Source organism: Myotis brandtii, unplaced genomic scaffold, assembly GCF_000412655.1.
Source record: "Myotis brandtii unplaced genomic scaffold, ASM41265v1 scaffold721, whole genome shotgun sequence".
Classification (NCBI taxonomy): Eukaryota; Metazoa; Chordata; class Mammalia; order Chiroptera; family Vespertilionidae; genus Myotis; species Myotis brandtii.
The window spans coordinates 233,555-248,108 of record NW_005370848.1 but is presented as its reverse complement, the minus strand read 5'-3'; the positions used below and the strand labels follow the sequence as shown (position 1 = coordinate 248,108).

Here is a 14,554-nt window from a genome sequence, read left to right as displayed (position 1 = left end):
ATCCATAATCCCATCTCCCCAGCTCTTCTCCTGGGGCAGTGATTTTGAACTTGGCTAAAACATGAAGGGGACCCAGCCCTAGATTGCTGGGGTGGAGGATCAAATGTTTGCTGTTCATGGATTTGGTGCTGAATTGGGAGGCTGTGGTTTCTGCGCCCCCCCCCCCTCCCCCAAGAAAAGAGAATGAGGGTTAGGGGAAGGGGCCTGTGGTAGGGGAGGGGTGGGTGTCCAAGTGGATGTGACTGGCACAGCTGGGATCTAAGGCCAAGGTGGAAAGGGGAGGAGGGCTGGGAGGCTGAATGCCCGCCCCTGCTGCCCCCCCACCTTCACCCACTCTCCCCGCGTTTGCTGTCCTGACACTGGCAGCTTTCCTTCACGCTATGGCCTTTATCAGTGTATTTATTTACAGTCTGCATCAGCCTGTTCCGTGTAATCTACCCACAATGCGGACTTCAGGCCCCACTTGCCACCACCCCCTTCTGCCTCAGCTATCAGGTTCCCCTCCTTAATTAACTGGGGGTGGATTTGAGTGATGGTGGAAAATTAAAACAAAATGGGATATTCCTTCCCTTCCCCACTTTCTCAGCAAGGAGCCTCGCCCCTCCTTCCCACTCTTCGGGCTTGCTTCTTGCCCCATCCCTGGCAGTTTGAACCCACAGGCAGGTTGCTTGGGGAGGGGGGTGGCCTGCAGGGAAGGGGTGCGCCCTCCTGGTCTCCTGACCCCGCTGCTGCTTCCGTTGACCTGTCAGTTCCGGATGGAGGGGGTTCGTTAAGACCATTTAGCGAGGATTCCACGTCTCTTTGCTGTGACACCTTCGTGCACACCCAGCTCCTAATTAGGGGTTGCTGTGCAGTAAACAAAAATGATTATTTTTCAACCTGACAGAATAGCCGAAGTAATTGCACCCCGTTTGGAAAACAAGGGAAAATAAAAGCCCCTTTCGTGGAAAGGTGGGTGGGAGACGAAGCGTGCTTGCGGTTTCGGAAACAAGATGCAAAAATTCTTGCATGTGTAACAGGCATGACAAGCGGGTTCTAGGCGGCGCCATGATGGTAGGGAGTAGCGACTTGGAGACAATTTTCCCCGTCTGCTTGACATGTTCTTATTTTTGTTCGGGAGGCCCCTGGGACTTTCTGTGCAAAGGCCCCCTCGGCTCGCCGCACCCCTCTGAGTCACGGGTAATTTGGCCTGGGGCTTCTCTGGGGCTTTTGCAACACAAATGGATGGGGAGGCGGGGCCTGGGGAATTGCTCTTTGCAACCAGGTGCATGTTGCATCTACCGGGAGCCCTCGCGGGCCGGTCAGTGCAAGCAGAGCCACCCCTTTCTCGCCAAGGGGGGTATTTTAAAAGTTCAGAAGACTGTAATCGGCAGTTGCGGGCTCAGAGCCCTGTAGAAGCCCGTGCCACCAGCTACAGGAGCGAGGTGATGTTTCAGGCGTTGCGAGTGGTGGACAGCGCCCAGGCGAGGCCGGAAAAGTCGATGGGGCTCAGCTCGGCAGTACTCGGCAAGGCTCGGCGCCGGCTGGGTGTGGGGCTCGGAGGGACTCGTTGATGTTCGGCACCGAGTCGGGGGCCTGGCGGAGAGAGCCGAGCTGCTTCCTAGGGAGCCGAAGGCATTCGGAAGGCTCCAGGAGGAGCGAGAAGAAAGGGGGTGGTATGCTAGAGTCTGCAAATTAACTTTGCATCTGCCAAATCAACTCCTTACCTGGTTTTCTTAAACATGCCCCATAAATTAGGTTGGTATAATAAGAAGTTTAAAAATATACACTGAGTCGCCCCAAAGGGCACCTAGCCTTTTTTTATTCAAAGATAGCAGAGCTCTCTGAGGAAATAGGTGTGCCATTTTAGAATGAAAATTCCTAATTATGTGCTGGGGCAGGAAATCTTAAATGAAGGCTGTATGTAGACTTCCCTGGGAAAGTCCTACGTGTCTCATATTTGGTTACATTAAGGGAGGAGAGGGGGCGGGGAGAGGACCACCCTAAGCTTTTGATGTTTGAGATGGTTAAATCATACATCCGAGCATTTATTTTCCCTGCACCCCCACCCCCACCCCCCCTTTTGTCACAGGACAGCTTTTTGGAGAAAAATTTCCAGCAAGACAGATTTTGTAGGCAAAACTATTACTTTTTCTTTTTTTTTTTTAAGAAAATACAACTCTCTTCAGGAAATCGGCTACGTTTGCTCAAAAGGTCAGTCAGAGAGATTTCTGGCCCATGTGAATTTTGCTACAAGGGACCCTGGTGGCCTATCGTGAAGGCTTCATGAATGGCAGCTTTTTCTGTAAGCCCTCCCGCTTGGCTTGAAATAAATTCGATCAGGGCCTGGTGCCAAGCTGGATGCAGGACTTGTTTTATTAACCACAAAATGTGGGATCGGTGTCACTGTATCCTAGTGACAAATTCTTTTGAGTCCTCCCATGCAGAGATGATTTTTCCTGATCACCACTTGGCTGAGCATCACTTGAGTCAGGAGAATTGAACTGTGGGTGGGGCTGGGCCTGAAAATCTAGGTGGCGTTTACAGAAAGCAATTTCGGACTTGCCTGTGCAGTACCATCTGTGACCAAACTATCAGGCCATCCATATGAGTTCACTAGGTTCCAGTCTTACTGTATCTGGGCGGATGAAATTAGAGAGTTCTCCGTGGGTGACATCCTAGGACAGTGATGGCGAACCTATGACACGCGTGTCTGGTGACACGCGAACTCATTTTTCTGGTTGATTTTTCTTTGTTAAATGGCATTTAAATATATAAAATAAATATCAAAAATATAAATCTTTGTTTTGCTATGGTTGCAAAGATCAAAAAAATTTCTATATGTGACACGGCACCAGAGTTAAGTTAGGGTTTTTTCAAAATGCTGACACGCCGAGCTCAAAAGGTTCGCCATCGCTGTTCTAGGAGAACTCAATGACTTCCTAATGGGGTCTGCGACTTAGTAGCTCCGCCTGTTGGATAGAGGGGAAGACCATGGGTATTCAGACCTGGCCAGATCCTTTTAACCAGCATTTCCAGAGGAGCCAGGAGCCATTCCATTCAGCGTATGTTGTCATCCATGTTGTAAAATGCTAATTAGAAGAAGGAATAGGCTTCCACATACACCTGTAATAACTGGAGTTGTATGATAAAGGACCGGCTGCCACATGCTGCTTACCACACGTGTCAACACCTGCATCAGCCTAGGAACCTTGCAGGGAGACTGACTTTGGGGATTATTCTGCTTGATACATGTTTTAATGGGAAACTTGCATCCACTTTAGAGATGTCACTGATTAGGCTGGCCTTTTCAAACCCTGGTTCTTAATACTTTATTAAAACTTTCATTTGAACACAGCTTTCTGGGTTTTATTGAACGTGTGTATGTGGTTGTGAACTCGTGTTTGGGAGCTATGTGTCAGACAATCCCAAACATTTTAGTGCATTTTATAACAGTTTTCAGAAGTAAACATTGATCATTGAAACAGCACAAATATAATTTCACACATACCATGAGTAATCAGTGTCCTTTTCTACGTGTGGCATTTTAAATAATTTTGCTTACTTGGAGGTTGTGACCTCACCCGTGATAAAACCTCATCTTTTTTTCTCTAATATTTTTATTTAATTGATTTGAGAGATAGAGGAAGGGAGAGGGAAAGAGAAAGAAAGAAACATTGATCCGTTGCCTCCCTTACATGCCCCGACCAGGGATCAAACCTCAAACCTGGGTATATGCCCTGACCAAAAATCGAACCCATGACTCTTTGGTGCATGGGATGACGCTCCAACCAATCTAGCTATACCAGCCAGGGCCAACCTCACCATATTTGCGATCAATGGGGCTCTTTTAGTTATTCAGACTAATCAAGATTCTAAAATAGTTCATTTTATTTAATTACCAAAACCTTTACAAAGAAATCTCTTTTAAAAATTCTATTTCAGCCCCAGCTGATTTGGATCAGTGGATAGAGCATCAACCTGTGAACTGAAGGGTCCCAAGTTCAATTCTGGTCAAGGGCACATGCCCTGGTTGTGGGCTCTATTCCCAGTAGGGGGCGTGCATGAGGCAGCCAATCGATGATTCTCTCTCATCATTGATGTTTCTATCTCTCTCTCCCTCTCCCTTCCTCTCTGAAATCAATAAAAATATTTTTTTAAAAGAATTCTATTTTGTGAAGTATCAAATCAACTGAGTATCACTTTAAGTGACTTCCCGTTCTGAACAAATAGTAACAACTGCTCTTTGGCCATCTACCTGATGAAAATGTAAAATGAACTGTGGAGTTGCCATGGGCACCACAGTTTGCCCTCATTTGAGGTGTTGGGTTTTCTGCGATGTCCTGGCCAGGCTGTCTGTCTCTGGAACATTAAGTGGGTTTTTAGGAAGATAGAGATTTCTAAAGTGATGGTGAGGCGTGGCCTTCTAGCTGCTATGCTATGCTTGACATAAATGGACACAGTAAATGGAGCCCTTTGGATGTGTGCTCAGTGCCATTGTAAAGCAGATTTAAGGATTTGCCTGATAAAGACATCTTGCTCATACCAATATCCCAGCCCTTATACTTACAATGGAGTATGATTCCCAGGACAGACCCCACCCTGTCAGGGAAGGCAGCCTTAAGATGTCACTTGCAGCCAGAAGCTGGTGGTTCTCTCCTACCAGCTCACCCTGGTATTGTAATTAGGGTGTCTACTGTTTGGCTTGGGTTCCGGGCAAGCCTGTGTTCATTCAACACACCCCTCCCCTACTCAGCACCTACTAAGTGGTAGGCATGAGTGGAGGCAAATAGCAACGTGCAGCAATTACTCCGTAAAAGTGCAGCTGTCGGAAAGGGCGTTTCCCCGCACATCCCCAAAGGGTCCCCTGCTGAGAGCCACTCTGCTAGATCTGCGGACTTGTTATTGCCGCAGTCCTTCTCTTGGCTGCTTTGCTCCCCTCGCTGCCTCCCCTCCCCATGTTTATTCAAATGGATGCATCTTGCTCTCTGGAGACAGCGTGAGCACGAACAGAATGTCAGATCAAGTAGCAGATGAGCTCTCCTTTGCTGATGGATGGTGCTCTCTCTCTCTCCTTACTGTTCACTGAGCTGTAAATACCATCAGACCTTCCTGCCAGAAGAGTAACCAACAGTCCACCTGATCTCCTAAGGCATCAGCTATGGAATTTGGAGCCTCGCTTACCTGTTGGGTTCTGAAATGGAACCTGTCTGCTCGTGGAACGTGTTGCTGCTGATGAGATGAAACGGATGAGGTTTTATGGGGGATTGCCATGACTCGAAAGGAATCCAGAATTCCTGTTCTCTCTGTGTGGGGACAGATTGGATTTACCGCGCCTAGAATCGGAGTCGTCTTGTTTCCTTAGCACAGGAATTCCCCAGGTTATGTCGTGCTGCTTAGCGTGCCTCGTCTGCTAAAGAGAGGGCACGATCACCCGCGTTTTCAGCTGCTGTCAGCGCCCTGTCTCTGTTAACACTGGAGAGTTAATATCAGTAGGATAAGGTCCCGTTTTTCTGACATGTGCTCAGTCCCTCTGGATGCGGGGACTTGGCCCCCTGTCTCCCAGGGTGTTTTTAGTCTCATTTCTTGTGAAGCTAGATAGACCATTATCACAAGAGCACATCTTGAGCTGAAAGACAATAGGCAAGCTGGTGAAGAGATGATTTCAGACTTGGGGGGCGGGGGAAACCATATTGGAAAGAGTTGGGCCCAAATTTGACCCTAGCAATGAACAACTTTTGATTTTGAAAGAAGAAAAGTAAATGTGTGTCTGTGTGTGTGTGTGTGTGTGTGTGTACACACGTACTACATGGATTTTCAAACAGCAGATGCTAGTCTGTGTGTGTGTCTGTGTGTCTCTGTGTGTGTGTGCACACGTACTACATGGATTTTCAAACAGCAGATGCTTGAGAAGGGCACTTCACTCCACTTTCTTATTGATGGCATCGTCATAAAAAAGCTTGAAGGTGTTCAGATGAACTCCAGTCTAAGGATTTTTTGCAATTTGTCTCGCATTCTTATTTTATTCTGCGCCTCTCGTTTATGTACAATAGTGGTTAGAAAAGAAAGCATGCAGCCAATCAGTCGCCAGCAGAGAGGGGGAGGAGAGGAAGGAATAATGGCCTATTTACTGGCTCGAAGAACTAGGTAGTTTCTTATTTAGAGAAGCAGATTAGCATGCTTCTCTGAACTCGAGACGCGATTAAGATCATGGACTCTGTAACCAAACTGCCTGGCTTCAAATCTCGGCTCTACCACTAACTAGATGTGTGACCTTAAACATGATACTTAACCTTTTTGTGCCTCAGTTTCTTTGCCTGTAAAATGGGCCTGATAATAAAAATAACTACCGAATAGGGTTGCTGTGAGCATTAAATGATGTAACATATGGATTGCCCTTAGAACAGTTTTCAGAAATCGTATCAATGTCAGCTCCCGTTTTTATTCCTTTCATTGCTTAGCAGGTGCTCCCTTCCCATGTGGAGTTCTCTTCCCCAGTATATGGGACTTAGCTGCCCTGACAGCCAGGTGGGGGGGTGCTGTGGATCATGCTCATGGCTTCTTCCCCTTGCCTGCTCTGCAGCACCAGTTATATAACACACTGTGTTGTCATAAGTGATGTGACATTTTTGATGGCGCAGCTGCTTCAGCCCAAGAGGCTGGAGTGATCGGACAGAGAGGGAGAAAGAGCACTGGACCTGGAGTCTAGACAAGGGGCCCTGCCCCTGCTTCTCTGAGGGCTCTGTTTCCTCAAAAGTTGCACCAGGTCTACCCCGAGCTCCTTTCCTATCCTAAGTGGTCTACAGACTTGGGAATTACCTTCATTTTCAGGGCCTTTGAGGTCTCTGGTGCAAGGTTCTAAATATAAAAGCACCACCCAGCCGGCATGGGTCAGTGGTTGAGCATCAGCCTATGAACCAGGAGCTCAGGGTTCGATTCCCGGTCAGGGCACATGGTCAGATTGCGGGCTCCATCCCCAGTGTGGAGTGTGCAGGAGGCAGCCAATCAGTGATTCTCTTTCATACACACACACACACACACACACACACATATTAATAATAAATAAATAAATATAAAAGCAATGATTATGGTTCCATCTCGCAGGGATAGGGGTACCTATGAAAGCTCTTTTAAGGCCAAGATAATTGCACAAGAGCAACCTCAACCACAGAGCTTCGTCAGCCAGGAAAGTCATAGCCCGGAGAGGCATTTTGAGAAAACCACCTCTAACCAAACTTTTCATGCAGACGTGGCTCTCTCAAACCAAAGAGGAGGATCTGAAAGTATCCTGTTCGTAAGCAACAGGGTGTTTCTGGGAAGAGAGACCCAGTTGACATGTTAGAAGGAGAAGTTTGTGGCTTCCAGAACGCTCAGAAATGGAGATAGCCCTGGCTTCCACCAGGAGGGCTGCAGGTGAAGGATCTTGCGGGGTCCAAGTGCCTAAGATCCAGGGACTTGAGAGATTGCAGACCGGTAAAGGGGGAGGATCAGGAGAACTGGTTTTCATTTGGACTCGTTGTCTGATTTGACTGTGGGCAGGTCATTTAGTCCCTAATTCATCTCTCAACTGGGATATGGGCTTGCACTCTGGAATGTCTCGGGCCTCTTGCAGGGTTTCTAGCTCTAAGGCACAGGTAGATGCAAGAGAGAAGCCTAGAAGCCTGAAATGCAGGGGGGATTGTGGGAGTATTTACCGCCCACAGCTTTTATCTGCTGAGCCGTCTTTAGTTCTAATTTTCTTTACAGAGAAGAGGAAAAACATTGTACTTTTCATAGCACCAAAAAATGAAAGTAAAATACAATACTGCCGAGCTAATAGTCAGTGCTCTGAACTTGTCCCCCTACTCACTTGATTTCTCGACTGAGAATGGATGAAAGAGAAAAGGGGAGATATATGTATGTGTGTGCGTGTGCGTGTGTGTGTGTATCATATATATATCATATATATATATATATCCTATATAATAAAAGGCTAATATGCAAACCGACTGAACGGCGGACTGACTGGTTGCTATGACATGCACTGACCACCAGGGGGCAGATGCTCAAGGCAGGAGCTGCCCCCTGGTGGTCAGTGCGCTCCCACAGGGGGAGCACTGTGCAGTCAGAAGCCAGGCTCATGGCTGCAGCAGCACTAAGGATGTCTGACTGCTGGCTTAAGCCCAGTTCTCGCGGGGAGCGGGCCTAAGCCATCAGTCGGACATCCCCCAAGGGCTCCTGGACTGCGAGAGGGCGCAGGCTGGGCTGGGGGACCCCCCCTCACGTGCACAAATTTCGTGCACTGGGCCTCTAATATATATATATATATATATGGAAATATAAGGATAGGACTCCATGGTCAAGGATTTACCCTGGTTTCTCTGCCTGTGTCTTAGCCAACAGACGGTAAAATCCCCAGGCAGTGAAATCAATCCTGGGTCACCTGTCTCCAGGTCTCAGAGCACCAATGTTTATTCCACCCTGTAAGTTAACTAGGTGTTTATGCATCTGTCTCCCTTGCTAGCCTGGATGCCCCTTCCCTACCAGGCTCTCTAAAGCAGGAATGGAGACTTATTCTTGCTCATAAGACAGCACTGAGCCCAAGGTTTGGCACAAAGGAGGTACTTCGTAAATGTTAGTTGAGGGAAAGAGAGAACGAAATGAGATCCACCAGGAATGCAAACTCACTTCGACATGAGCTGGAATCAGGATACTGAACGCCGTTGATGATCCTAGGCCATGGTCATCATTTTCAATCCAATCCATCATCCTCGCTTGTTTTTTCACACCAGCTTATGAGGAAATGCAGTCATCGGCTCCATTTTACAGATGAGGATGTGGGGCTGAGAGCCGTTCAATGGCTTGCTCAGGGCCCCACAGCATAGTAAGGGACAGCAATGCATTAAGATCCCGATTTGTCTAATTCCAAAATTTATGTCCTTTCCATTCTGACCCCACACAGTTCTTACCAGACCACCACCAATGGAGCGTGAGCAGGCAGGGACCCCGTACCCATGAGCAAGTGGAATGGGGGTGGCACTAGCCTTGGTTGAGGTTGGTAGCTGAGAAAGTGTTTGGTTGGTGCTGGGTTCCTTCTGAAAGTAGAGGTGGTGGCCATCATCATGTATCACATTGATTCCGATACCAGGGTGTTCCCTAACCATCCTCTGGACAGTTCCTGAAATCATTTTCCGTTCCTGCCCCAGAGGCATGGTCCATTTGCAGGTGGCAAAAGAGAGAAGCTGCCGTGAAGGTGCTGGCTTTGGTGGAAACAGGTGGCTTGGAGGGGACTTGGGAAAGACAGGCTAGTCAGATATCCATCCATGCAACTGTTCACTCAGGTGTTGATCCATCAGTCACATCTGTCCATCCATAAGCATTTGCTGAGTGCCTCCTGTGTGCTAGACATATACATGATGTCATGGAGGTAGAGAGAAAGGTCTGTCTCTACCCTCAAGGAATTCAGCCTCAAGGAAGCTACATGTGAAAGACGCTTACACTTCAGGGCAGGAAATGCCACGAAGCTGTGGGAGAACAGAAGGCACCTTCTCTAGGCAGGAAATTCAGAGGTTGGCCAAAAGAAAATGACATGTGGGCCTAGTCTTAAAAATGAGTGGTAGTTAGCCAGGTGGGAAAAAGGAATTCCAGGCAGAGGGGCCAGCATGTGCAAAGGCATTAGGAGACATCACCAGCCCTGCCGGGGTTGCTCAATGGTTGAGTGTCAACCCATGAACCAAGAGGTCACTGGTTCAATTCCCAGTTAGGACACATGCCCAGGCTATAGGCCTTATCTCCAGTAAGAGGCATGCAAGAAGCGGCCAATCAATGTTTCTCTCTCATTCAATGTTTCTCTCTCTATCCTTCTCCCTTCCCCTCTCTCTAAAATCAATAAAAAACATTTTTTTTAAAAAAAGATATGTCACCATAAGGAACATGCCGGGAGTGTAAAATAATTTGGTTTGATTTAGAGAACAATATGTAAAAGGAGTGTCAAGAGGTGAAAGATGAGACAGAGATCAGAGCATGAGTGGCCTTAACTCTTGTGCTAAGGACTTTGGGTTTTATTCTTAGTATAATTAGATGTTATTGGAGGCTTTTAAGAAATGAGTAGTAGGATCAGTTTGTACGTTAGCAAGATCTCCTTCATGGACTGGACCAGGGCGACAGGTCTGGAGGTTAGAAGACCAGATGGAAAGTAATTTCTGTGATCCAAGCGGGAAAAAATTAAGAACTGAATTAAAGCAGTGGTAGTAGGAGTGGGAAAAGGAGTCCCATTTAAGAGATATTTGGGCAGTGGAATAATTGAACACATTTGATGATAAATTGGAAGGACATTGAGAAGGCACCAAGTTGTCAAGGATGCAGACAAGAATGAGTCCAGGATTCCTGGTTTGGGCGCTGGTGGGATGGTAGTGTTTTCCCTGACACAGGAAAAATGAAGGCCGGAGAGGGACAACTTAGGGAGAAAGTTTTATTTTTTTCTCTGTGAATTGGGAGGAATTAAAAAGCAGCTGTGCTTATTTGCCGGCACGCCAGAGCCTGGTAATCTCTTCCATTCAAGCTACTGATTTATTCATTTGCCCAGTGTTTATCTAGCACCTGTGTTAGGCGCTGTTCTCGGTGTTTAGAGATTCGGTGGTGAGCAGGTCAGGTCCCAAGGGAATCAGACAATAACTCCGTCAACAAATAATTGGACGTAGTAATTGCAGGCTGTGAACAATTTTTTGGAGTCACACCTTTGGGTGAGGCTTTATGCTGATCACAGAGGGATCCAGTTCCTGTCCTCAGAGAGTCCAGTCGTGTGGAGGAGACGAATCAGTGCATAGGACAGAGAAGGGGCCATGATGGGATTTAAGTTGCACTCCGGATGATACCTCAAGGCAGCTTAGGTGGAGAATGGGAGGTTCATGGACACACGTTGTTTTATTCGGCCCAGCTTCACTCCTTCTAGGCTGTTCTGGTGGGGCTGCCCGTCACTGCCTCCTGGCGCTTAAAGATGGAAGTGGGCGTGACTCAAGCCTTGCCATTCACAATATCCTATTCTCCTGGTCACGGTGATTGGCCCAGGGATGGGATGGGACTCAATCCGGGCCAGTCACTGTCCTTCTCTGAAATGTTATAGTTACTATGAGAAGAAACGCTTTGTCTGGGATTGCAGTCATAATACCCTCGCTGGGTTGGAATGATGGAAGCCGAGAACTGTCTCTGGCCATTGTTCCACATCTCCATTGCTCTCTGCAAGGAGGAAGCTTGCTTAGTACAAGAGAGACACGGACGAGGGGTGAGGGAATGGGGAGAGAGCAAGTAGGAAGGACATTCTGGTGATAATGTTGTGATCTCTGGTGGTGGCTCTATGGACTGGGCACTTATGTGAATCAATAAATCTCTTCTTTTACATAAACTTATTTCAGCTGGAATTCTCTCCTTGACAACCAGGATCATCCTGATGAAAAGGGTGAGGCCTTCCAGGAAGAAGAAACAGTATGAGCTAAAGCAGAGAAGTCAGAGACCAACATGCAGGGCACCGCCTAGGAGTAGTGGACAGCCTTCTGTGACCAAAGAGTTGGGGGTTTGTGGGAGAAAGAGGAGAAGTGGTTGGACAGGAAGACTAGAGCTAGAGTGTAGGGGGCCCTGGGCATTTTGCTAAGGGATAGATCCTGGGACTGCATAGTCCATGGTAGGATAGTAGGGCACCATGTTGGGGGAACTTGGAGAAGGGACACTGGAGAAGAGGCTTAGGAACAGAGCAATTTTGGGGGGGGGCGGTCTAAACTAGGAGATTGGTAGGCAAGTCAATAAGGAGTTAGATAGAGGAGAGATTTTGGAGGAAGAAGAGCTGAGACCTGGTGTCCGGTTCAACATATGGAGAAGAGAGGTCTTCCCCGTCTTGAACCTGGGCGATGGAGTTATGTTGTCAAGTTAGGAAGCATAGGAGCAGGAGAGAGGAAACAGGAAGACGGTAGCAAGTCAAAGCACAAGGGCCCATCTCAGGTCCTTGCAGGGTAGCGTTCGTGTTATGCTCGGAATGTTCAGTGGTTTTCTCAGGAAGTCATTCCGGTGTTTAGAAGAGAGGTCAGAGCTGGAAGGAGAATTGGGCTCGGCTGCCCTGTGTGGTAGGGTCATGTGAGTGGGTGCAACGCCCCTGGGGTGAGTACACAGGTGGAGAGGAGAAGGGGGGCCCCGGGAAGGAGCTCCCCCATTGTGGAGGAGAGCGGGGGAACCTGCCTTCAGTAGACTCCTAGGTACTTCCGGCTGGGGAGAGGGGCTGGAGAATGGGAGCCGGAGGAGGCTCCAGGTCGTCACTTAAATCTTGCTGACCCGCAAAACAGATGTTCTCGTGGCAAAGGAATTCCCCGCCTTCTCCCTTGGCCACCTCCAGCGGAGATAATAAATTATAACAAAATGAAGCTTTCAGAAATCGAGTGCTAATTGAGAAAGAAAACTGGGACATCAGCTCAGGGAATTGTGGACACCAGCGCGTGTTGCATCCACGTGTGCTCTCCGCGGAGTGTGTGGAGCCCTGCAATGCAAGGTAGGCATCGGTCTCGGAACGCTGGCCGGGTTTGCAAGACCAGGATCGTGTGCTGCTCTTCCACGGGGAGGGCTGCTGCAGTGAGCCCAGAGCACACGACAGAACAGCCTCGGCTGCGTGGAGGGGCTCCAGCCCAGAAGAGCTGGGGAGGCCCTGCCACTGGAGAGCAGCACACCTGAGGGTGCCGAAGGGCAAGGGCAAGGGCAAGAGAGGCACCTGCTTTGTCTCCAAGGCACTCTGTGGCCCCATCAGGGGGGGACTTTGGGGAAGGACTGATAGAATGGCAGTGGGGAGACCCTGGTCCTAAGTCATAGCCATTCATCCCACCCTTTACCCCCACGTCCAATATGAGGTCTGCGTCTTCTTTGAATCCTTTCTTTAGAGTTTCAGTCACGTGGACCTCACTGTTCCCTAACATCTTTGGCACCTGTTTGTTCATTCTGTGAACTACCAGTGACCAATGACCAACCACGTGTTGGCACTTTCTACGTTTTTAGGACTAGAGCTCTTTTTAAAAAAATATATTTTATTCATTTTTTACAGAGAGGAAGGGAGAGGGATAGAGAGTTAGAAACATCGATGAGAGAGAAACATCGATCAGCTGCCTCCTGCACGCTCCCCACTGGGAACGTGCCCGCAACCAAGGTACATGCCCTTGACCGGAATCGAACCTGGGACCCTTGAGTCCGCAGGCTGATGCTCTATCCACTGAGAAACCCGGTCAGGGCAGGACTAGAGCTCTTAATAAGACCAACAAGCCCCTACCCCACCCCCGGCCGCAAGGACCTTATAGTTTTAGAGAAGGGAGGTAGACAGTAAACAAGTGAGTGAATAAGCAAGGTCATTTCATGTCATGATGTGTTCTTACGGAGGAAATCAGGATGACATAGGGCAGAGTGGTTGGAGGAGATGAGGGATAAGAAAGACGAGTGGTCAGGAAAGATCTGAGGAAGCAGGAATCGAAGATGCAAGGGCTTGAGGCTGAAATGAGCAAAAAGAAGGCCAGGGAGGCTGGACCACAGGGAAGGAAAAGTGATGCAAAATGGGATTAAAGAGGTCCGGGGAAGGGGTGGGAGGGCTTGAGGCTGAAATGAGCAAAAAGAAGGCCAGGGAGGCTGGACCACAGGGAAGGAAAAGTGACGCAAAATGGGATTAAAGAGGTCTGGGGAAGGGGTGGGACCGGGGGCAGGCTAGAAGGGGCCAGTGGGGGGAAAGAGGGACATCGGTAATACTTTCAACAAGATAATTTAAAAAATAAAATAAAATAAGAGGCAGGGAGGAGTCATCATGCAGGGCCTGGGGGCCCTGAGGGGCATTTGGGTTTCATTCTGAATGCCACGGGGGTGTTGAAAGACAGGACAACTTGACCTGGCTTATAGATTACCAAGATCCCTCTGCATTCTGGAGAGAACGCAAGACCACAGGGACAGAAATGACCTCGGTGGTTTCTAAGGATCCTAGGAAGGAGAGATTGACTACCAAGGGCCACAGGGAACTTTTGGAGGCCATAGAAATACTCTGTCTTCTTTGCGGTGGTGATCGCACAACTGTCTATGTCTAATAAAACCCATCAGACTGTACGCCGCTGTGCGCACGGCAGGTGGACAACAGGCGTGAGCGTGGAAGCAGTTCCGCTGCACAGACCAAGCAGCAGGTCCCTCCCCGCTGGTCTTCAGCCCGTCTTGTGTGCAGTTCCCGGTGGCTTCCCGAAATCAGCTGATTGGCGCGTGTGCCCGGATTTCCTGTTGACATAGCTTTTCTTTACAACTGGTGTGAAAGCCCACTGTGGGGAGAAGCCGTCTGCTGCTTCTGTGGGGGCCCGTGGTCGATGCTCATTACCTGTGTCTTCCTTACATCCGAGTGGTGCTTTACAGTTACAGGTGGCAGGCTGCTCCTACCTTCCTGACCTCCTTCAAGCCTTACAGCAGCCGCGTGAGGCTGCACAGAATCACCACATCCCCATCTTACAGGGGAAGAAACGGAGGTGAAAGGAGTCGGCGTCTCAGGATCAGAAGCATGCATTTCGGAGATATTGGCATTGCTTTTTTTTTTTTTTTTTTTTTT

The 14,554-nt window shown here is 48.6% G+C and overlaps 1 protein-coding gene across 3 annotated transcripts in view; it reads left to right on the top strand.

Annotated features, from left to right (window-relative positions):
- The window catches only part of GNAO1 (guanine nucleotide binding protein (G protein), alpha activating activity polypeptide O), a 117,787-nt gene that overhangs the window by 1,042 nt on the left and 102,191 nt on the right, over positions 1 to 14,554 (top strand). The window lies entirely within an intron of this gene.